At 36.9% G+C, this 26,293-nt stretch overlaps 1 protein-coding gene across 3 annotated transcripts in view; it reads right to left on the bottom strand.

The window, feature by feature from the left end:
* The window catches only part of JMJD1C (jumonji domain containing 1C), a 309,407-nt gene that overhangs the window by 114,215 nt on the left and 168,899 nt on the right, over positions 1-26,293 (bottom strand). The gene's annotated exons all lie outside the window — the stretch shown is intronic.

Below are 26,293 nucleotides of genomic sequence, written 5' to 3'. Positions count from 1 at the left end.
AGAAAGCAACCTCTATGAATACAGTAAAGGAAGAGTCCAAGGGTTACAGCTGTGTAACAGACCTAAAGGGTAACCAATCTACAATATAACACTGTGATTTGAGAAATAGGTATATTGAAGTCTATTATCAATAAGTTCTTCTCTGCCTCTGTAATTTTTTTTGTAGCCTGAGGACAGAATCCCTGAATTTAAGCCTAATATATAACTGGCTTGTTTTGATCATGTGGTAATGAAACTCATGCTCTCTGTTGTGCTTCATATATATCAACTGAGAACATGCATTTCATACTTCAGAACTGTTCTGCTTTGATTTACTCCTGAGAACATGAGGTAAACCACAGTGAATTTAGAATTACGAAGGAGACAGTAGCCCATTCCCTCTAACTGTACTTTGGTGAGGCATCTGGTATCCAGTGTACAATAAAGGTCTGCTAGATGCCTCAATGTCAGTAAAGAGGATTCACCATCACTCATCACTATTCACTTTATGAATGAGTCTTTATGACCTTCCCCAAAAGAAACTGTGAAGCCACACAGTGACCCAGAAACTGTTCTACTTGTATTTTCTACCTTTTCTACCGGAAGCCTTCATCCAACGGTGGCAATAATACACTCTCCATACAGAGTTAAGTCTGTTTTTGTTACTCAGTTTTTGAAAAGTAAACAGTAACTGTTTATGGATACATACTTCCGTTATAAAGCTATAAAAAAAAAAAGCAAAGTCAGGACACTGGTTACCTGTTTTGGGATAGGCAAGGAGGAGGAAGGGCAACTGGGAAGGGGAACACTGAGGAACACTTACAATGTTCTACTTTTTAACCTGGGTGGCAGATAAAGAGTAAGTAATTTATTATGTAAATTTAAGTAAAATAAAATTTTATGTAAACACGTTTTATATATCACTTTTATAGTGCATTTATTTTATAATTCAAAAAATAGGTTTACATTTCCTGAACTAGCAACATAATAAATCAGATAAATAAAAAAACTCTTCTGTTAAATTAATCTAGAAATTCTCAAAGTGGGCTTCCCCCAAGAATTCAAAGGCTGTTCTATGAATGTACTTCACCATATTAACATATTACAGGAAAAAAAAAAGAGAACGTATTACAGGAGAAAATATATGCAGAAAAAGCACTTGATGAAATAATCATTTACGAGCAAGGAAAAAAACATTCTTTAAGCAATATAAGAAGCAAGAAATTCTTTAACCTAATAAATGGTATCTATGCAAAATCTAGAGCTAATATTACTTATTGGTAAAACGTTAGAGATTTCCAATTATAATGCCTCCAATAGGTAATAGGGTAGTGTCCCTGATTTTGATCCATTTGGCCTTTGAGACAGGTAAGCAAGGCCTAAGGCAATGGGAACCCAAAATAGAAGTTGTCTTATTTAACTTCAAAATGATTGACTTCTCTAAAATATAAAATTTTTACTCATTAAAACTTACTAACACATGTGAAAAAGTGAGCTATTGGGAGACGCTGTACGTAACATATAACCAGTAAAAGATTAGTATCTAGAACATATAAAGAAATCCTACAAAACAACCATTTATTTATTTATTTATTTTGCGGTACGCGGGCCTCTCACTGCTGTGGCCTCTCCCATTGTGGAGCACAGGCCCCGGACGCGCAGGCTCAGCGGCCATGGCTCACGGGCTCAGCCGCTCCGCGGTATGTGGGATCTTCCTGGACCGGGGCACGAACCCGCGTCCCCTGCATCAGCAGGCGGACTCTCAACCACTCCGCCACCAGGGAAGCCCCAAAACAAACTTTTAAAAGAGACAAGCTTCTATTGAAAAATGGACTACAAATATTGAACAAGGGACTGAAAAAAGAAGCCAAAAGGGTCAAGAAATATATGAAAAGATGCTCAATTTTCCTGGTTATCAAAGAAGAACAAATGAAAACAACATTGAGATACTATTTTATGAAATTAGCTACAATTACAAAGACTGACATACTAAATGTTCATGAAGACATGAAAAAACAGGAACTCTCAAAAAGCTGATGGGAAAATATATGGAGACAATGGCCCTGGAGAGCAATTAGGCAATATCTAATAAAGTAAGTGTCCCCTAAATGCAGTATTTCTAGTTCTAAAAATACACCTTCAAAAAGGTGTCACTGTACCCCATGGAGATATGTACAAAAACATTCACTACAACATGGCTTTTAGTAGAAAAAAATAAGAAACAACCTAAAAGTTATTCATAGGAGTACGGATAAATATACTTGACAGAATCATATAATTGAATACCATACATCAGTTAAAATAAATGAACTACAACTACTAAACCAGAAAAACAAAGTTAAATGAAAAGAGCATATTACACTCATTAACAAAAATTAATCTGCACTCATTTAACAAACTTAAATGAAATAAAAAGCATATTATATATACATCATATCAAGTTTAAAACATGCAAAACAATACCACATATTGTTTATGAATGCCTATATGTATAATAACAGTATTGAAGCACATATGAGAATAAGAAACAACAAATTCAGACAGTGATTGCCTACTGAGAAGGAGAAGAGCTAGACAGGGAGACGTACATAAGGAGCACTTTTCTTTCAAATATATAAGATATGCAAAGTGGTAAGATAAAGCTGCACAGGATAAATGTAGGGAAACATTAGGTTATTCTCCTTATTTACTATGCTTTTATTTATTTTATTTTTTTTGGCCGCGCTGTGCAGCACGTGGGATCTTAGTTTGCTGACCAGGGATAGAACCTGTGCCTCCAGCATTGGAAGCTCAGAGTCTTAACCACTGGACTGCCAGGGAAGTCCCTTACTATGCTTTTAGTACATCATTTTTCTTTCCATTTTCAGAATAAACCTGAACTATTAAGCCATACATCTACTAAAAGCCATGTTAACTTTAATTCTACAACAAAATAAAAAGCAAGCAAAATTGCTCAGAAAGATGAATACTCCCGATCTCCAATTGATTTACTCCAGGTAATCTAAATATTAAACTATCAAAATTGTAAGAAATGTGAATAGAGTTAATCTAACCTGAGCCAAAAGAGTCTTTAAAAAAAAAAAAACCTATGAAAATTCTAAATAAAAATATCTTCTAACAAGAACTGAAATAGATACATGAAAAGTACAAGATTTTAGGGCTTCCCTGGTGGCGCAGTGGTTGAGAATCCGCCTGCCGATGCGGGGGACACGGGTTCGTGCCCCAGTCCGGGAGGATCCCACATGCCGCGGAGCGGCTGGGCCCGTGAGCCATGGCTGCTGGGCCTGCGAGTCCGGAGCCTGTGCTCCTCAGCGGGAGAGGCCACAACGGTCAGAGGCCCACGTACCGCAAAAAAAAAAAAAAAGTACAAGATTTTAAAAAGACAAAGTTAAAAGTTGTAAGACGTGGAAACATAAAGTAGAAAATTTACCATTAAGAGTCTTATAAATGCCTTGTATGATGTGTAATACTACTCTGAATTCCCGGATTTTCTCTCTTCTCTCATTCTCCTTATATTTAATTCTTCTGCTATAAACAGTCACCTCCTTTAAAAAAAATTCTCCCCCAATAGTAAAGTCCAGGACCAGAGGGCTGCACTGGTGAATTTTACTAAACATTTAAAGAAAATTAATACCAATCCTTCTCAAACTCTTCCAAAAAACAGAAGAGAGGGGAATTTTTCCAAACCCATTTTAGGGGGCTAGCATTGCCCTGATACTGAAACCAGACAAGGATCGATCTCTCTCTCTCTCTCTCTCTCTTTCTCTCACACACACACACACAAACACACACACACACACAATTACACACCAATATCCCTGATGAACACAGGTGCAAAAATCGTCAACAAAATATTAGCAAACTAAATCCAACAATACATTAAAAGGATCATACCCCATGATCAAGTTGGATTTATTCAAGGGATGCAAGGATGTTTAAACATCCACAAATCAGCCGATATAACACACCATGTTAAAAATGAAGGATAAAAGTCATATGATTATCTCAAGAGATACAGTAAAAACATTTGACAAAATTCAACATCCATGTATGATAAAAACTCTCAACTAAGCAGGTATAAAGGGAATATATCTCAACATAATAAAGGCCATATGTGACAAGTCAATAGCTAACATAATATTCAAGGGTGACAATCTGAAAGCTCTTCTTTAAAGATTAGGAACAAGACGAAGATGCCCACATATGCCACTTTTATTTAACATAGTATTGGAAGTCCTAGCTTTTAGGCAAGGACTCGATTTTAGGCAAGAGCAATTAGGCAAGTAAAAGAAACAAAAGGCATCCAAACTGGAAAAGAAGAAGTAAAACTGTTACTATTTGCAGACAACATTATATTATATATAGTCCTTATACCCTAAGGCCTCCATGAAAAAACTGTTAGAACTAATAAATGAATTCAGTAAAATTGCAAGATACAAAATCAAGACACAAAAACCTGTTTGTGTTCCTTAACACTAATAATGAACCATCAGAAAAAGAAATTAAACAATCCTATTTACAACTAAATCAAAAAGAATAAGCTTAACTAAGGAAGTATGAGATCTGTATATTGAAAACTACAAAACATTAATGAAAGAAATTGAAAAACACACAAACATAAAAGTAAAGATGTTCTATGCTCTCGGGTTGTAAGAATTAATGTTGTTAAAAATTGGGCTTCCCTGGTGGCGCAGTGGTTGGGAGTCTGCCTGCCGATGCAGGGGACGCGGGTTCGTGCCCCGGTCTGGGACGATCCCACGTGCCGCGGAGCGGCTGCGCCCGTGAGCCATGGCTGCTGATCCTGCGCGTCCGGAGCCTGTGCTCTGCAGTGGAAGAGGCCACAACAGTGAGAGGCCCGCGTACCACCAAAAAAAAAAAAAAAAAAAAAAAAAAAGTACACATTACCCAAAGCAATATCCAGATTCAATGCAATTTCTATCAGAATTCCAATGGTATTTTTCACAGAAATAGAACAAACAATCCTAAAATTTGTATAGAATCACAAAAGACCCTGAAAAGCCAAAGCAATCTGGAGAAAGAAGAACAAAGCGACAGCAATTAAAACAGCATGGTATTGGCATAAAAAAACAAATAGATCAATGGAACATAATAAACATAATACAAAGACCAGAAATAAACTCATGCATATATGGTCAATTAGTTTATAACAAGGTAGCCAAGAATTTACAATGAGGAAAGGGAAGTCTCTTCAATAAATGGTGCTGGGAAAAGTGGACAGGCACATGCTAGAAGAATGAAACTGGAAAGCTATCTTACACCATACAAAAAAATTAACTCAAAATGGATTAAAAAGACCTGAACATAAGACCTGAAACCATAAAACTCCTAGGAAAAAACATAGGCAGTAAGCTCCTTAATGTAGGTCTTGGTGATGATTTTCGAAAACTGACACAAAAAGCAAAAGTGACAAAAGCAAAAATGATACAAGTGGGACTGTGTTCTAGATCAAACTAAACAGCTTCCTCACAGCAAAGGAAATCATCAATAAAATGAAAAAGACAACCTACTGAATGGAAGAAAACAACTGCAAATCATACATGTGATAAGGGGCTGGTACCCAAACTATATAAAGAACTCATACAACTCAGTAGCAAAAAAAATATATCGATAAAAAAAAAATGAGCAGAGGATCTGAATAGACATTTTTACAAAGAAGACATGCAGATGGCCAATAGGCACATGAAAAGATGCTCAACATCACTAATCAGGGAAATGCAAATAAATCAAAACCACAATGAGGTATCACCCCATACCTGTTAGAACTGCTAGTATCAGAAAGACAAGAAATAACAAGTGTTGGTGAGAATGTGGAGAAAGGGAACCCTTCTGCACTGTTGGTGGGAATGTAAATTAGTGCAGTCACTATAGAAAACAGTATGGAGAGTCCTCAAAATATTAAAAACAGAACTACCATATGATCCAGCAATTCCACTTCTGGGTATTTAACTGAAGAAAATGAAAACACTAATTTGAAAAGATATGTGCTCCCCTACATTCATTGCAGCATTATGTACAATAGCCAAGATATGGCAACAACCTAAGTGTTTACTGACACATAAAGAAATATTATTCCACTATAAAAAAAAAAGAATAAATTCTTGCCATTTGGGCTTCCCTGGTGGCGCAGTGGTTGAGAGTCCGCCTGCTGATGCAGGGAACACGGGTTCGTGCCCTGGTCCGGGAAGATCCCGCATGCCGCGGAGTGGCTGGGCCCGTGAGCCATGGCTGCGGAGCCTGCGCGTCCGGAGCCCGTGCTCCGCAACGGGAGAGGACACAACAGTGAGAGGCCCGCATACCGGAAAAAAAAAATTCTTGACATTTGCAACATGGATAAACCTCAAGGGCATTAAGCTAAGTGAAGTAAGTCAGACAAAGAAAGATAAATATCATGTGATCTCTCTTACATGTGGACTCTAAAAACAAAAACAAGTTCATAGATCAGAGAACAGACAAGTGAATGACTGTTTTTTTTATTTTTAGTTTAAATAATTTATTTTAAAAAAACACAAAAATAAAAATAAATATAGCACCTAACGAAATTTAGGATTCGTAGGCTATTTCCCAATTGCTAGTTCCTCTCCCATAGCTATCTAATAAGCAAATTAATTAAAAACAAACAACAAAAAACTCCACTTGATAACACCTGTTTCCTTTCTTTTCCTTTCTCCATAGCACTTTAGACCATCTGACATGTTATGCATCTACTTTTACGCTCGTTATCTGCCTCCCTACTAGAATGCAAGCTTCATGAGGGTTGAAAGCTTTTATTTTTCTTTCAACGCTGAATCCCCAACATCTAGAACACAGATGCCTTAAACATAGGAAGTAGTAATGAATGAGCATCTGTTGAATGAATGAATGCACTCAGAATCGTACCTGGCATACCTGATGTTACCTGTAATCGACTTCAACATTTTTACCATCATCATCATCTTTATTATTAATCTTACATGAATTGCAGTCTACCCTGGATTGTCTCTGGAATGTTGATAGCCAAAAAAATTTCTTGATTCAATTGGAAATGACAACTGATCTTTATATTCTCTCTAGGCACTAGTCATTCCTTAGCTATAGTTACTAAGGCAACTAGACTCTACATGGATTTTGCCCCATGTATATTCTGTCATGTCAAAAATGTTTTTTAAAAAGTTGTAATACTTTTTCACACCAACTTTTCTGCCTCATAACATTTCAGAATGACTTACAAAATCGAAAACCTAGAAACTCAAGACTGTACAAAGGAAAGCCAAGAATACTATCTCCTAAAATCAGTATGATAAAAATGATGAATATTTTCTAAGTGCTTTTAAATCCATCTCCCTCTCTCTTCCTATCAGCATAAGTATACTGTTATGATAGTTTGGAACACGCAATGAGTACAAAGAAACTTCTGGCGCTAAAACTGACACAGTGTTTGAATACTCATTTTACCACCTGTTGAGTATATAACAAAGAAAAAAGTTATTTAAGGCCTCTGAGCACAATGCATTTAAAAAAGAAATATAACAGATTAAATAGAGACTAAAGAAAAAAATGAATATAAAATTATTTAGGACCATAGGGTTGGGGAGTGTGCATGGGGCTGGGTTTGTTTCTGGAAATGAGCTCTTTTGACAATATTAAAACAAAAATCAGATTTTGGTAGTGTGCCTTATCTTTGGCTCATAAAGTTAACTATAAACATTTATTAAATGTTATGTCATTTTTAATGTAACAAACACAAGGACTCATTCACAAAAGCTGTATGAACAGACAATTTTGGAATACCAAACTATTTTATAAAATTGTTCCAACGTTTTACACACCCACCAGGAAAGTTAAAGAGACCCCAAGGATGTGCATTCTTTCAAACACCTATTATTTGTCACATTTAAATATTTCTGCTAAAAATGTTTTGTAAAATAATTTATCTCTTAATGTGCACCTTCCTGATCACTAAAGATGATGAATACCTCTTAATGTGATTATTATTCAGTATTTACATTTTTATGCAATGTCTGCTCATTTATTTATCTCCCCTCCTTCCCCATCCTCCATTAGCCTTCTTGTGCATTACTTATTAATTTATAGAAATTACGTGATATACTCAATTACTTTAAGATATCTTTAGATTAAAAAAATTAACCATAAAAGACAGGTTTATCAATTCCTTAAACAAGGAATTCTAAGTCTTGTTTTAAAAAATGTTCCCTACTTCATAGCCTACATATTCACCACTATATTTGCAGAGTTTTAAATCTGTTTATGAAACTGAAATGTGTACTCATCAGGTCCTTGTGAACCCATCCAACGACTGTACCTATTTGGGAAAGATTCAATTTCAGCTTTTTCCATAGGATATCATTTTTTCCCCAGCTGAATACAGAAAACTCCCCTCCTTTACCAACTGATCTAACATTTTACCTCTGTGATAAACCAAATTCCACAGCATGCTCAGTTCTGTTTTGGGGGGAGATAAGTTATTTTACTGTACCAATCAATTTGTCTATTCTTGTGTCAAATGTCACACTGTTTTAATTACTCAAGCTTTACAGATGTCCTCTTATTTGACAGAAAACAATGACCATCTACACCTGGATCTTCTTGGAAAAAGTATCTCATTTTTAGTGTTCATTGTTAGAAATAAAATTTACAGTTACTTTATCAACTGTCAGAAAAAAAAAAAAACCCACTATTTTTCGACCAAATTTAAATTATATCTATAAATGAATTTGGTGCAGAATTGACATTATTATACTAAATGTTCCTGGAAACATTGTATAAAAATTTTGAAAGCTTTATGATTTATTTTATAGAGGTCTTGCACATTTTTGGTTAAATATATTCTAAAGAACTTAATTGTCTCTGATCATCTACATTATTATAAATTGTATCTCCTATTTAATTACATTTTCTAGTCGATTAGTCCTGATATATAAAAATGGGAGTGAATTTGGATATTACATGGGTGTGTGATTTTGTTTTCTTACAATGTCTTTGGTTTTTGTATCTGGGTAATGCTGGACTCATAAAATGATCTATTTTCTGAAAGAGTATGCATAGGTCTGGTAATATTTTTTTCTTAAATACGTTTGATATAATTCACCAGTGAAACCATCTATTGAAAATAGTTTACTTTGTGCAAAAGTCTCTCATTATAAATTAAACTTCGGGACTTCGCTGGTGGCGCAGCAGTAAAGAATCCGCCTGCCAATGCAGTGGACAAGGGTTCGACCCCTGGTCGGGGAAGATCTCACGTGCCGAAGAGAAACTAACCCCGTGTGCCACAACTACTGAAGACTGCACGACTAGAGCCCAAGCTCCATAACAAGACAAGCCACCAGAATGAGAAGCCTGTGCGCTGCCACGAAGAGTAGCCCTCACTCGCTGCAACTAGAGAAAGCCCGCACACAGCAATGAAGACCCAACGCAGCCAAAAAGAAACAAATGAAATATTACTTAAATTTGTTTAATACACAGAGAGCTAATTCAAGTAATCTCCTCCTTCTTGAGTGAGATTTTGAGTTTTTGTCTTCAAGAAATTTGCCCATTTCAAGTAAGTAATCAAATTTTTTTAGCAGTTATTTATTATATTCTCTTAATCCTTCTAATGACATAGATCTCTAGCGATATTCTTTTTTTCATTCCTTATACATAATATATCTACCATTTTTCTGAATATTTTTTTATACAGCAGAGTCTTATTAGTTATCCATTTTATACATATTAGTGTATATACGTGAATCCGAATCTCCCAATTCATCCCACCACTACACCCCACCACCACTTTCCCCCCTTGGTGTCCATACATTTGTTCTCTACATCTGTCTCTCAATTTCTGCTCTGCAAACCGGTTCACGTGTAGCACTTTTCTACGTTCCACATATATGCGTTAATATACAATATTTGTTTCTCTCTGACTTACTTCAATCTGTATAACACTCACAAGATACACCCACGTCTCTACAAATGACCCATTTTCGTTCCTTCTAATGGCTGAGTATATTCCATTGTATATATGTGCCACATCTTTATCCACTCATCTGTCAAGGGGCATTTAGGTTGCTTCCATGACCTGGCTATTGTAAACAGTGCTGCAATGAACACTGGGGTGCATGTGTCTTTTTGAATTATGATTTTCTTCGGGTATATGCCCAGTAGTGGGATTCCTGGGTCATACAGTAATTCTACTTTTACTTTTTTAAGGAAGCTCCATACTGTTCTCCACAGTGGCTGTATCAATTTACATTCCCACCAACAGTGCAAGAGGGTACCCTTTTCACCACATCCTCTCCAGCATTTCTTGTTTGTAGATTTTCTGATGATGGACATTCTAACTGGTGTGAGGTCATACCTCATTGTAGTTTTCATTTGCATTTCTCTAATAATTAGTGATGCTGAGCAGCTTTTCATGTGCTTCTTGGCAATCTGTATGTAGTTTTTGGAGAAATGTCTATTTTTTGATATTGAGCTGCATGAGCTGCTTGTAAATTTTGGAGATTACTCCTTTGTCAGCTGCTTCATTTGCAAATATCTTCTCCCATTCTGAGGGTTGTCATTTCGTCCTGCTTATCGTTGCCTTTGCTGTGCAAAAGCTTTTAAGTTTCATTAGATCCCACTTGTTTATTCTTGTTTTTATTTCCATTTCTCTAGGAGGTGTGTCAAAAAGGATCTTGCTGTGATTTATGTCAAAGAGTGTTCTTCCTATGTTTTCCTCTAAGAGTTTTATAGTGTCTGGCCTTATGTATAGGTCTTAAATCCATTTTGAGTTTATTTTTCTGTATGGTGTTAGCGAGTGTTCTAATTTCATTCTTTTGCGTGCAGCTGTCCAGTTTTCCCAGCATCACTACTGAAGAGGCTATCTTTTCTCCATTGTATATTCTTGCATCCTTTATCAAAGATAAGGTGACCATACGTGTGTGGGTTTATCTCTGGGCTTTCTATCCTGTTCCATTGATCTATGTTTCTGTTTCTGCGCCATTACCATACTCTCTTGATTACTGCAGCTTTGTAGTATAGTCTGAAGTCAGGGAGTCTGATTCCTCCAGCTCCGTTTTTTTCCCTCAAGACTGCTTTGGCTATTCGGGGTCTTTTGTGTCTCCAAACAAATTTTAAGATTTTTTGTTCTAGTTCTGTAAAAAATGCCATTGGTAATTTGACAGAGATTGTATTGAATCTGTAGATTGCTTTGGTTACTACAGTCATTTTCACAATATTGATTCTTCCAATCCAAGAACATGGTTCATCTCTCCATCTGTTCCTATTATCTTTAATTCCTTTCATCGGTGTCCTATAGTTTTCTGCATACTGGTCTTTTGTCTCCCTAGGTATGTTTATTCCTAGATATACTATTCTTTTTGTTGCAATGGTAAGTGGGAGTGTTTCCTTATTTTCTCTTTCAGATTTTCATCATTGGTGTATAAGAATGCAAGAGATTTCTGTGCACTAACCTTGTATCGTGCAACTTTACCACATTCATTGATTAGCTCTAGTAGTTTTCTGGTGGCATCTTTAGGATTCTCTAGGTATAGTATCAGGTCATCTGCAAACAGTTACAGTTTTACTTCTTTCCCAATTTGGATTGCTTTTACTTCCTTTTCTTCTCTGATTGCTGTGGCTAGGACTTGCAAACCTATGTTGAAAAACAGTGGTGAGAGTGGACATCCTCATCTTGTGCCTGATCTTAGAAGAAATGCTTTCAGTTTTTCACCATTGAGAGTGATGTTGGCTGTGGGTTTGTCATATATGGCCTTTATAATGTTGAGGTAGCTTCCCTCTATGCCCACTTTCTAGAGAATTTTTATCATAAATGAGTGTTGAATTTTGTCTAAAGCTTTTTCTGCATCTATTGAGATGATCATTTGGTTTTTATTCTTCAATTTGTTAATATGGTGTATCACATTGATTTGTGTATACTGAAGAATCCTTACATCCCTGGGATAAATCCCACTTGATCATGCTGTATGATCCCTCTAATGTGTTGATGGATTCTGTTTGCTAGTATTTTGTTGAGGATTTTCCATTCTATATTCATAAGTGATATTGGTCTGTAATTTTCTTTTTTGTAGTTCTTTGTCTGGTTTTGGTATCAGGGTGAGGGTGGCCTCATAGAATGAGTTTGGGAGTGTTCCTTCCTCTGCAATTTTTTGGAAGAGTTTGAGAAGGATGGGTCTTAGCTCTTCTCTAAATGATTGATAGAATTCACCTGTGAAGCCAGCTGGTCCTGGACTTTTGTTTGTGGGAAGATTTAAAATCACAGTTTCAATTTCATTACTTGGGATTGGTCTGTTCATATTTTCAATTCTCCCTGGTTCAGTCTTGGAAGGTTATATAACTTTCTAAGAATGTGTCCATTTCTTGCAGGTTGTCCATTTTATTGACATAGAGCTGCTTGTAGTAGTCTCTTAGGATGCTTTGTATTTCTGCGGTGTCCTTTGTAACTTCTCCTTTTTCATTTCTAATTTTAGTGATTTGAGTCCTCTCCCTCTTTTTCTTGATGTGTCTGGCTTATGGTTCATCAATTTTGTTTATCTTCTCAATGAACCAGCTTTTAGTTTTACAGATCTTTGCTATTGTCTTCTTTGTTTCTACTTCATTTATTCCTGCTCTGATCTTTATGATTTCTTTCCTTTTGCTAACATTGGGTTTTGTTTCTTCTTCTTTCTCTAGTTCCTTTAGGTGTAAGGTTAGATTGTTTGCGATTTTCCCTGTTTCTTCAGGTAGGCTTGTATTGCCATAAACATCCCTCTTAGAACTGCTTTTCCTGCATCCCATAGGTTTTGGATCGTTATATTTTTGTGGTCATTTGTCTCTAGGTATTCTTTGATTTCCTCTTCGATTTCTTCAACAATCTCTTGGTTATTTATTAACGCATTGTTTAGCCTCCACGTGTTTCTGATTTTTACGTTTTATCCCCTGTAATTTATTTCTAATCTCATAGCGCTGTGGTCAGAAAAGATGCTTGATATGATTTCAATTTTCTTAAATTTACCAAGGCTTGATTTGTGACCCAAGATATGATCTATCCTGGAGAATGTTCCATGTGCCCTTGAGAAGAAAGTGTAATCTGCTGTTTTGGGATGGAATGTCCTTTAAATATCAATTAAATCTATGTGGTCTATTGGGTCATTTAAAGCTTGTGTTTCCTTATTTTCTGTCTGGATCATCTGTCCATTGGTGTAAGTGAGGTGTTAAAGTCCCCCAGTCCTACTGTGTTACTGTCGATTTCCTCTTTTATACATGTTAGCAGTTGCCTTATGTATTGATGTGCTCCTCTGTTGGGTGCATATATATTTATAATTGTTATATCTTCTTCTTGGATTGATCCCTTGATGATTATGTAGTGTCCTTCCTTGTCTCTTGTAACATTCTTTATTTTAAAGTCTATTTTATCTGATATGAAGATTGCTACTCCTTTCTTTTGATTTCCATTTGCATGGAATATCTTTCTCCATCCCCTCACTTTCAGTCTGTATCTGTCCCTAGGTCTGAAGAGGGTCTCTTCTAGACAGCATATATATGGGTCTTGATTTTGTATCCATTCAGCGAGCCTGTGTCTTTTGGTTGCAGCATTTAATCCATTCACGTTTAAGGTAATTATCAATATGTATGTTCCTATGACCATTTTCCTAATTGTTTTGGGTTTGTTTTTGATGGTCCTTTTCTTCTCCTGTGTTTCCCACTTGGAGAAGTTCCCTTAGCACTTGTTGTAGAGCTTGTCTGGTAGTGCTGAATTCTCTAAGCTTTGGCTTGTCTGTAAAGCTTTTGATTTCTCTGTCAAATCTGAATGAGATCCTTGCCAGGTAGAGTAATCCTGGTTGTACGTTCTTCCCTTTCATCACTTTAAATATATCCTGCCACTCCCTTCTGGTTGTAGAGTTTCTGCTGAGAAATCAGCTGCTGACCTTATGGGAGTTCCCTTGTATGTTACTTGTCTTTCTCCCCTTGTTGCTTTCAATAATTTTCCTTTGCCTTTAATTTTTGTCAATTTGATTACTATGTGTCTCGGCATGTTTCTCCTTGGGTTTATCCTTCCTGGCATTCGCTCTGCTTCCTTGCCTTGGGTGGCTATTTCCTTTCCCACGTTAGGGCAGTTTTTGACAATAGTCTCTGCAAATATTTTCTCGGGTCCTTTCTCTCTTCTCCTTCTAGGACCCCTATAATGCGAATGTTGTTGCATTTAATGTTGTCCCAGAGGTCTCTTAGGCCGTCTTCATTTCTTTTCATTCTTTTTTCTTTATTCTGTTCTGCAGCAGTGAATTCCACCATCTGTCTTGCAGGTCACTTATCCGTTCTTCTGCCTCAGCTATTCTGCTATTGATTCCTTGTAGTGTGGTTTTCATTTCAGTTATTGTATTATTCACCTCTATTTGTTTGTTCTTTAATTCTTCTAAGTCTTTGTTAAACATTTCGTATATCTTCTCCATCTTTGCCTCCATGCTTTTTCCGAGGTCCTGCATCATTTTCACTATCATTATTCTTAATTTTTTTTCTGGAAGGTTGCCTATCTCCACTTCATGTAGTTGTTTTTCTGGGGTTTTATTTTGTTCCTTCATCTGGTACATAGCCCTCTGTCTTTTCACCTTGTCTATCTTTCTGTGAATGTGGTTTCTGTTCCACAGGCTGCAGGACTGTAGTTCTTCTTGCTTCTGCTGTCTCCCCTGTGGTGGGTGAGGCTATCTAAGAGGATTGTGCAGGTTTCCTGATGGGAGGGACTGGTGGTGAGTAGAGCTGGGTGTTGCTCTGGTGGGCAGAGCTCAGTAAAACTTTAATCCGCTTGTCTGCAGATGGGTGGGGCTGGGTTCCCTCCCTGCTGGTTGTTTGGCCTGAGGCGACCCAACACTGGAGCCTGCCTGGCTCTTTGATGGGGCTAATGGCAGACTCTGATAGGGCTCCCACCAAGGAGTACTTCCCAGAACTTATGCTTCCAGTGTCCTTGTCCTCACGGTGAGCCACAGCCAGCCCCTGCCTCTGCAGGAGACCCTCCAACACTAGCAGGTGGGTGTGGTTCAGTCTCCTATGGGGTCACTGCTCCTTCCCCTGGGTCCCAATGCTCACACTACTTTGTGTGTGCTCTCCAAGAGTGGAGTTCCTGCTTCTCCCAGTCCTGTCGAAGTCCTGCAATCAAATCCCTCTAGCCTTCAAAGTATGATTCTCTGGGAATTCCTCCTCCAGGTGCTGGACCCCCAGGTTGGGAAGCCTGACGGGGGGCTCAGAACCTTCACTCCAGTAGGTGGACCTCTGTGGTATAAGTGTTCTCCAGTTTGTGAGTCACCCACCCAGCTGTTATGGTATTTGATGTTATTGTGACTGCGCCACTCTTACCGTCTCACTGTGGCTTCTCTTTTGTCGTTGGATGTGGGGTATCTTTTTTGGTGAGTTCCAGTGTCTTCCTGTGCATGACTGTTCAGCAGTTAGTTGTGATTTCGATGCTCTCACAAGAGGGAGTGAGCACACCTCCTTCTACTCCACCATCTTCAACCAATCTCGTATTCTGCCTTCTTAATCAGGCTTGAGGCTTATCAATTTTATTGATCTTTTCAAAGAATCAGCTTTTGATTTTGTTGATACTCTATTTTTTTTTAAGTTCATTGATTTCTGCCTATGCCTTTATTTCCTTTCCTACTGTGGATTTTTTTTTAAATCAATGTTTCAAGTTTGTTTGTTTGTTTATTTGGTTGTGTCAGGTCTTACTTGCAGCACGCAGGATCTTCGTTGCAGCATGCGGGATCGTTCACTGCAGCATGTGGGCTCTTTCTTGCGGTATGCAGGCTCAATGGTTGCTGCATGTGGGCTTAGTTGCCCCACGGCATGTGGGATCATAGTTCCCTGCCCAGGGATCGAACCCGTGTCCCCTGCATTGGAAGGCAGATTCTTAACCACTGGACCACCAGGGAAGTCCCCCTACTGTGGATTGAATTTGCTCTTCTTTGTTTAGATTCTCAAGGTTCTTAGATCATTGATTTTGGTACTTTCTTCCTTTCTCATATAAGCATTTTAAGCTATAAACTTCCTACTAAGCACTGTTTTAGCTGCATCTCACAGATTTTACTGTTTTCATTTTCACTCAATTCAAAATATTTTCTTAATTTCCTGTGACTTGGCTTTTTTTTTTTTTTTTTTTTTTGCGGTACGCAGGCCTCTCACCACTGTGGCCTCTCCCATTGTGGAGCACAGGCTCCGGACACGCAGGCTCAGCGGCCATGGCTCACGGGCCCAGCCGCTCCACGGCATGTGGGATCCTCCTGGACTGGGGCACAAACCCATGTCCCCTGCAGCAGCAGGCGGACTCTCAACCACTGTGCCACGAGGGAAGCCGTGACTTGGATTTTTGATTCACTGATTTAGAAGCACATTTTATCTCCATATATTGGCAGGTTTTTCAGGTATCTGTTATTGATCCCTAATTTATAGCTAGAAAAACTTTGAGTCTGTAGTCTACCTATTTCTTGTTCTGAAGTGCACTTTTCCTGATATTAACATATCCACTCTACTTTTGCTTTAATTGGTACTTGTAGACCCTTTTTTCCTCCATACTTTCACTTCTTAACCTATGAGTGTCTTTTATACTTAATGTGGTTTGCTCCTAGACGGCATTTATCTGGGATTTGCTTTAGCTCTCATTTAACAGTTTTTGCCATTTAATTGGGGTGTTTGGGCAGATTATATTTTTTGTAAATATTGATTTGTTTAGGTTTAAATCTACCATCTGGCTATTTGATTTGTACTTGTCCATTTGCTGTCTTTTCCCCCTCTTGGGATTATTTCTTTTAGTATATGTTTTTATCTTCACTAATGACTTACTTAGTACATCTCTTCACTATTTCCAGTGACTGCTCTAGGGTTTACAATAAGTATCATTAACATATTATAGTCTACCTTCAAATAATATACCACTTCATTTATAAAGTAGAATTTTTTCAACAGTATACTTCCATTCCACCCTCCTGTCCTTTGTACTAATGTTAATATACACCTTAATTTTACCTGTTAGTAAACTAAGAGATTTTTGCTGTAAACAGTCAATGGCTGGAGCTATTATATATATAGCACAGGGAACTCTGCTCAATATTCTGTAATAACCTAAATAGGAACAATAGTCCATATATCCCTGGCATTTATTCAGTGTGCGTAATGTAATCCTCTTTTGTAAGAAACGTTTTATGATTTTTAAAATAAATTTAGTGAACAAAAAAATTCAACGGCCATTTTAAAGAAACTAAACACCCTGCCCCCCCAAACCAAAAAACACACACCTGAAAAGCTTTTAAAAATCTCATGTTTTCCAACAAATTAATCATTTATGGCAGGCTTCATTCCTTTTGTGTAGATTCATGTTTTCTTGTGTTATCATTGTTCCTCTGCCAAAAGCCCCTTAACACTTCTTGTAATTCATGTCTGCTAGTGATAAATTCACTCAGCATCTGTTTGCTTAGAAAAGCCTTATTTCTCTTTACTCAGAAGGTTCTGCTTTCTGCACAAATAATTCTAAGTTGAGCTTTCTTTCAGTACTTTAAAGATGCCATTCCATTGCCTTTTGGACTGAACAGTGTCCAGCAAGAAGTCTGCTGTCAGTCTTACATTTGTTCACCTGAACATTATGTGTCTTTATTCACTTGGTACTTTAAGCATCTTTTTTTTTTGTGGTATGTGGGCCTCTCACTGTTGTGGCCTCTCCTGTTGCGGAGCACAGGCTCCAGATGCGCAGGCTCAGTGGCCATGGCTCACGGGCCCAGCCACTCTGCGGCATGTGGGATCCTCCCGGACCGGGGCACGAACCCGCGTCCCCTGCATCGGCAGGCGGACTCTCAACCACTGCGCCACCAGGGAAGCCCAGCATTTTCTCTTTATCAGGGATTTGATTATGACATACCTTGGTATGTAACTGTTTGTTTTCTTTTTGGTGTGTTTATCTTGTTTGTGATTCTTTGAGCTTCTTGAATTTGCCTATTTATAATGTTCTTCCCAATATTGAAAGTTTCTGGACATAATTTTAAGTATTTTTGTTGGCTGCCTCTTTGCTGGAACTCCAATTATGGATGAATTCCACAAGCCACCAACACTTTACTGGGTCTCTCCCCTCCCGCCCCCCCAGGTTTTTCTCTTTGAGCCTCATTTTGCATAGTTACTATTTACCTTATGGTCACTGATCTTTTCTTTCACTTCATCTAATATGTTCTTCAGCCCATCCAGTGAATTTTTCATTTCAGTTACTGTATTTTTCATCACTAAATGTCCATATGGCTTGTACCTTATATTTCTCCTATGTTTGTGTTTTCCATAAATCCTTGTACACACTGAGCATATTTATAATAGTTTTAATGTCTTTGTCTGCCATTTCCTTCATTTCTGCCATTATTGCATCTGTTTCTATCAACAATTTGCCTAACTGAAGTGTCTCTTACTTGTCTACAAAGTACAGGAGCTGAGAATATATGTCTAAAAATTTTTATACCACTTTGACATTGCTGGGACATCAATATTTATGATTTCTTTAAATGTATAAAAGTTAGGTCTGAAACACTGAAATATTTTTTTAAAAGTTCCTTCAACATAGTTTGAAAAGTGTTGACCTAGACTTTTAATTCTGAATTAGTATGGACATATTTTCTCTATTCTTTGGTCTTAGCTACATTTTTTTTAAAGAAGAAACAAAAAACTTTACCAAGGTATTTTATTACCTTTACTTCATATATCTCTTTCACAATTTTTAAATTTTTGTCTGTTCATTTCAATGTTTCATCTGAAACTTTTTTAAAAACTTTTTATTTATTTTTGGCTGCATTGGGTCTTCATTGCTGCGCACAGGCTTTCACTACTTGCGGTGAGCGGGCTTCTCATTGTGGTGGCTTCTCTTGTTGTGGAGCACGGGCTCTAGGCGCACAGGCTCAGTAGTCGTGGCTCATGGGCTCTAGAGCGCAGGCTCAGTAGTTGTGGTGCATGTGCTTAGCTGCTCCACGGCATGTGGGATCTTCCCAGACCAGGGCTCGAACCTGTGTCCCCTGGATTGGCAGGTGGATTCTTAACCACTGCGCCACCAGGGAAGCCCCATCTAAATCTTTTAATGTGATAATTTATATAGCAGACCTTTTGAGACTAATATGCATACTAATATTTTTTATTATGCCTTAATATTTGAATGACAGTTTGGCTAGATGAAAAATTCTAAGTTCTTTTTCTTCAAACTTTAGAGGATACGAATGTGTTTTCTATTCATATTCAGAACTGCTGTTGAAAAAATGTGATGTAATCTAATTCTTCACTTATTGGGACTTCTTTCTTTTCCCATCTCTAGAAAAGTTTTAGATTTTTCTTTCCCTTCGGTAGTTTTACATTTAACTTTAATGTGTGTTGTGGGTTTTTCCTTATCTCTCCCTTGACTTTTTTGTGGGTCCTTTTTATCTAAAGATAGTCATCCTTCCCTCCCTCCCTCTCTCTCTAATTCAGGAAAATGAATCCTCTTTATTCCTTCAAATATTTTCTCCTCTACTTTTTTCCTCCTTTCCTGAGATTTTTTTCATCTGAATGTTGGTACCTTTATTTATGTCTTCAGTATCTCTCAATTTTTCTTTTCTATATTCTATTTTGTTATCTTCTCCTCCTTTTTACTGTGAGATCACCAGACTCTAATCTTCCAATTAACTGTTTTGTTCTTCCAACAAATTCACTGTTATTTATCCTATTTTTGTATTCATTTCAGCTATTATGTTTTTTTATATTGTTTTTCTCTTTTATATTTTCTTGTTCTGTACTGTTAATATCTTTCTTCCTTGAAATCTTTAAGCATATATATTACAATAATTTCACATTCTTCATTTGTCTATTTTTGTATTTCTATTACAAACAGAATCTGTGATCAGTACATTATTTTTCTTTTCTTTGGAAGGTCATTATTTTGGCCTGTGTGCTCATTTTCGTCTATGAAAACTCACTCAAGAAATGTATATGAAAAAAAAAAAAAAAAAAAAAAGAAATGTATATGGAAGAATGCCAGACAACAGTCTCTGTCAACCCTAGTGGGCTCAGATTACTGAGGCAGAAAAGACCTAAGGTGGAGAGTTCCAGGCAGCAGCAGAAAACTACATTCAATGTATGTTCTTTTCTCAAAAAACAATTCCTTGGAAAGGGAGTTTTCACTCTTTATTCACAGGAAAAAAAATATCATGAAAGGGAGATCTTCGACTATAATTTATCAGTACTAGGAATCTGCTGGGTATGCGGTTGTGAAGCAGTACTTCATATTTGTCATCCCCTAAGAAGCAAAGGGCACAATCCTGATTTGACTTCCTAAGGATACCTGGACCAGAATTCTGACACACTGCAGCCACGGAGAAATTAGGCAACTTTGGTTCAAAGGCAAGAATCAAGAGCAGAACTCCAACAGTTCTTTTCCTATTTTTCCTTCCCATAGCCAATGCAGGATGCCTACAGAGCCCCCAAATAAAGCTCCCATCCTACACACCATTTCAAAATAGTCCCTTTTCCAGCACCTTAGGAGTTTCCCTCTATATGTTCTGATCCTTCAATTCTCCCTTTACTGAAACTGATTCTGGGTGAGGGAGCCAACAGTCATGCTAATTGAACATCTTTTCAGGAATCTGCACCAGTACATTCTTTTTAATGATGAAATATTTTCTCATCTCTGAGCATATTAGAGGATTTTTCTCCCTAATGTTTTCAAAACTGTTCCTTGCAATTTCTTGGTGTCAGTTTTTTTCCTATATGACTTTTCTCTCTCATGTTGGGAGATTCTCCTCAAATGTTGAGCATTCCTTGGCTATTAATTTATATAAAAAAGGAATGAAAAATCTGATTCAAACATGAGTATACGTCAGCTTCACTGAAGGACAATTAGGTAAACTGCTGGTTGCTTTAGTGAAGGACCCTCGAGTTGGAGTATTTTTTCCTCTGGAAAATTATAATTTCTACAAAAATGAACCTCTCTCCAAGCTCTTACTTAGGAGGTATTTGCCAACTTGCAGGATTCTGGGAGCATGACAGGGAAAATAACATAGAGGGAGAGAACTACCACTACTTAGTATGAAGATTTGAAAGTTGCTAGATTTTAAACTACAAATCACAAGGATTTAAAGTCAGAATAGATTAATGTTTCCTGACATTTTATATTTATTGGAACTGTTAAAAATGTCAAAGTTTGTCACAGCACAGCTGGGAGAAAAGATTATATTAAATGTTTCCATAACCAGTCATAAATACTGGTATGAGATTTCTAGTGGAGAAGAAGGGTTCTGAAAAACCTATGTTTGAAAAATTCACATATATATGAAAATTAGATAATACTGGGCAAGGAATAGAGAGGAGAGAATGGGACAGAAATGGCTGCCTGGGTAAAACCTAGGGCTGGGCTGAGAGAGTAAGTAGGAGAGAAAAGTCAAAGAAATTTCATTCATAGTCATGAAGAGTAGGTGCCTAATCCAAAACCCAGGGAAAGCTTGATGGCTACAACAAACTAATTAAGCCTAGAGATAACACTGATATGTCTGGAAGCACAAGTTGGTAAACAATGTTAATCAGAAAACAGAAATTACACTGATAAGAGCACCATAAGAAAGGTTAATAACAGAAGACTAAGAACAATCTCTCATATACTCTTGGCATACTTAGATGTGACATAAAATAAGATGACAGGTACAGAGACCTGTTTTTTCTTTTTAAAAATTACTACAAATAATAATAGAAACAAATCAAACATTAAACAGCACTTTTGGACTTCCCTGGTGACACAGTGGTTAAGAATCCTCCTGCCAATGCAGGAGACATGAGTTCGATCCCTGGTCCAGGAAGATCCCACGTGCCACGGAGCAACTAAGCCCATGTACCACAACTACTGAGCCTGCACTCTAGAGCCTGCGAGCCACAACTACTGAGCCCGCACACCACAACTACCGAAGCCTATGCACCCTAGAGCCTGTGCACCGCAACTACTGAAGCCCGCGCACTCCAGGGCCTGCGTGCTGCAACTATTGAGCCTACATGCTGCAATTACTGAAGCCTGTGTGTCTAGAGCCCGTCTCTGCAACAAGAGATACCACCGCAATGAGAAGCCTGAGCACCACAACAAAGAATAGCCCCCACTCACTGCAACTAGAGAAAGCCGGCATGCAGCAAGAAAGACTCAACACAGCCAAAAAACAAGAACAAAACAAAAAAGAATTAAACAATATTTTCATCACCTAAATAATGAAAATGGCTAAATTTTATTAAGCTTATTACATACCATGGACCACGTTATACATCCTTTCAATTTTCAAATAACCTATCTTGTATGAACTCAACACTATGTAGTTTATCCTCATAACAATGTCATTTTAGCATGTAATAGATGGAGAAATCAAGGTTTAGTAAAGTTACCATATTTCACAAAACTAAGTAAATGGCTGAGCCGAAACTCAAATTCAGGTCCTATCTGAATCAAGAGCATGCTAAGACTCTGTGGGGGAGGTAGTACAAAATAGGGCCCACACCCCAAGGAGCTTCCAGTGGTGATGGAGACCAGATTTATACACATCAAAACCACAAAATTATTTTATACTGACGGCAAGATATAAACAGAGAAGCCCAGTGGAAAGGAAGATTCAGATTCAGACAAATTCATTCATTCAACAAATGTTTCTGGAGAGCCTGGTATGTCCCAGGCACTGGTACTGGCAAAGCGGATACAACAGTATTAACAAAATCCCTACCTATGGAGAGCACAGTCCTAATATGTATGGGTGTATGTGTGGAGAGGAAATGGCAAGAAACAAACATGTCAAGTGGTGGTAACTGCTTCAGAGAAAAATAAAGAATTTTAGGAAGAATACAGATTTTCAGAGTTGTATTTTGTATTGAGTAATCACTGCATATAAATTTAATCAGAGAAAGTTTAAAATGCTGAGCTATCTAGGCAAACATCAACAAACAGAACAATTTGAGGGTACTAGTAAAAATATTGGCAGTAAGTTGGTAACTCTCGATTTTGTGTATATTTGAATTTTTTCATAATGAAAAAAACAAAATATTCCAGGAATTCCCTGGCAATCCAGTGGTTAGGATTCTGCACTTTCACTGCCAAGGGCCCGGGTTCAATCCCTGGTTGGGGAACTAAGATTCCACAAACCACGCAGCACAGCCAAAAGAAAAGCAAAACATTTTTAGGAAAAAAAGATTCTGGCCCAATGTTATAACAAACAGATATACAGACATTGTCGTAGATGACTTAAATAATATTATATTTGTGGACACATGTGAATTGTTGGCCTTATTTCCAAAGTTTTATCAGTGAGGGCTTAATGTCATAGCTGATTCATATTAGATATAATTTTGTTTACAAAATTGAAAGTCAACATACATATATATAAATGCATAAATATGGGAATAATTTTCATTTAAAACTAAATGTTTTCCCTCCTAGACTGTATATTTCTTGAGAACATTGATAAATATCTTTGTATCTTTCTATTCCAAGTACATAACAGTGCTTATTAGCATTTAACACAATCTAATAAATGTCTAATAAATAAAATCATATCAAAATGTTTAATACAGTTTATGTACTTTAACTTTGCTAAATGCTCTGAGGCATTGATTTTGGTTATATTTAAGAAATTTAAATAGACAATATGTAGAAACATGTTATATTTTAATTGCATTCCACAAGATTTAGGATTCTTAATATTTTCTATCTATAGATGATGAAAAACTATTGACCTTAAAAGGTATGAATTTTTAAAAATAAGGAATCAGATTTTTTAAAGGTAAGACACAACACGCATACTCCCGTTCTTGCATACGAGGAAGGTAAAATATTGCTACTAGAAATTTCTCCCAAAGGAAAAATCTGAGTAAAAATGCTACTACCATCCTGTAGTGAGCTCATTGACTGCCCTGCAAATCTTTCCCATCCAGTTATGATCCACTGACAATTATGAGGCAAAACCTAAAAGCATTAACCACACAATTATCCTGCTACAAAAATGAGGAATGCCTTTTAACAATCTCTTCGTTTGAACACTTGCTATTTTGTCTTAAGAGATTTTTTTCCAATCCCTGCAAATGAAGTACAAGGATCACTTCACCTTGACGTGATTTTCAGTTAAATTTTGGATATTTAACTACTTGACTTTTTTCAACAAAATTAATTTATAAGGATAGACGGTTTCCTAAAGCCAAACGCCAAAATAAAATCACAAAGCTGTTTCTCAAGACAACTAAAGAAATAAAATGTATTAAAAGCAGAGACTATTTTGTGTACTGATAAAATGCAAAGAAGGAACTTAAATGACTCATGGCACCCTTAAATAACCTTCAAAAGACTGTACTCATACAAGACTACTGTCACAGAATACATTAAATGCTGACCCAAAGGTAATAGACATATTCTATTACCCTTTGGCATGTACCACTTTTCCAGTACTATTAAATCTGGTTTATTGGCATCAAAAGTTTTGATCAATAAAGGAGAAACACAACATGGTCTTTGCTGATATAAATTTGTGTTCAAACAAGTTGTTGTTTTTCTTAAATTGAGACTTCATCTTATATTTAGTAAAATACATCTAACTTGGCCTTCACTTTAATAAATCAAGTTGTACTAATCTTATGTTCTTTGAATTAAAACAGTCATGAACACAGGTTAATAAAATCTAAAATTACATATGCTAAGAGTATCTTCAGGCAATTTTATTTTAAATTGTGATTTTTTTGGTTTTTAAATCTTGTTCCCTAGCTAGGAAGTTCCACTCCTTCACAAAAAAGAACTGACCTAGAAAAATGGAGACACTACCTCACAGGGGATAAGGTCAGACACAGCAGTCTGACAAAGTGCCTCCGAATGTTGATATCAGAAACTGTCATTCTAGGTAGCTTCGACCTTGATAATAAAATCTGTAACATAACCAACCTGGATACAGTATTCAAAAGAGGTGATAATCTCGAGTGGGAACAATGCAATGCAAGAAGGATCTTTGTTCTGTATAAAGCTAAATATTCCACTTAATATTCAATTAAAAGGAAACTGGATTCCAATTACAATTCTTCTTAAAAGCTGGCATTTTCACTGTGATATGCAATTTGAACCATCACACTTGTTTTTTAAAAGAATTCCAACAGAAATATCAGAAACCATCTTAACATATTTATTAATCATAGAAGGGTGAAATAAAATCTAGGCATCCGGGTTTATGTAACTACGTACTTACCAAGTTACAGGGTGCTGTATTATGGCTTTCAACTTCATTTTTAAGATCTGGTAAGATACTATGCTATTGTACATACGTCTCTAAAATTTTTAAATCTTAGTTATGTTTAATTTGGTTATATTTCAAACCTCACCTAGGAATTTAACAGTTCTGAATTATTGTTCTTCCCAGATAAGAAATTTGGAGGAAAGAACAAGTTTCCTGGGGGAGAGAAGAGTAGAAGCATGTTAGGAAGACAGAGAGCAAGCTTTGGAATAATGTGCCTATGAAACTAGGAAATAAGTCTTGAGAAAGCTGGAAAGAATGTCCAAGGTTTTTAAGAGGCTTTCTTTTAATTATCCATATATTCATGGATAAATGGATATCCTAATAAATAAGGAGATAAAGAGTCAAGGACTAAATCCTGTGTAATGTGCTATATAAAATAAAGAAAGCAATATTAATTTAAAAACTACATACCCACGTTTCAGTACGAATCATACATTATTTAATTTTCCATTGGTTTCCACATCTCCATCCCAAGAGCTATTTCCTGGGATACCTTAATAAAATCTAAGGCACGGGTAAAGAAGAAGAAGAATGAAAAATTCAATCTGAAAATGTTTAGAATACAAAGGACAACTATTATAAAGGTTCTCAGCACTCACCATATGTTTCAATGCCATCCTCAAGGTGTTATCATGGCTCCTTGGTTTCACACAAATCGTGTTATTAGGAGAACTTGAGAACCCCACGTAAGAAGAATATCAGAACAGAAGAATGCAAATAAAGAGGATCTTGGCCAGGAAAAGCTAATTTCTAAGCCTAACCCTCTCAATTTCCAAATGCTTCACAGTAAGATGCTTTGTAAAGTCATAAATCCACCATTGCTCTTTATAGCAATCCCCTTATAGTGGCAATACTGTTCCCTGAGGTGTCTTCATGTGGATTCCCTCATTCTTCACAGCCACATAAGGAACAACAACCAGATGGGCCAGGCACAAGTGCCTTATTCTCCCAGAAGGAAGGTACACTTAGTGACATTCTGTAGGTCTTATTAGCAGACTAAGGGAACACTTCACATTTCCAAAGTATCTGGTAATCTGAAAAAACAAAATAAAACAAACAAAAAACCC

This window comes from Leucopleurus acutus (assembly GCF_964270905.1).
Source record: "Leucopleurus acutus genome assembly, chromosome: 14".
Classification (NCBI taxonomy): Eukaryota; Metazoa; Chordata; class Mammalia; order Artiodactyla; family Delphinidae; genus Leucopleurus; species Leucopleurus acutus.
The sequence above is the reverse complement of the archived record's forward strand: the minus strand, read 5'-3'. Positions and strand labels throughout refer to the sequence as shown.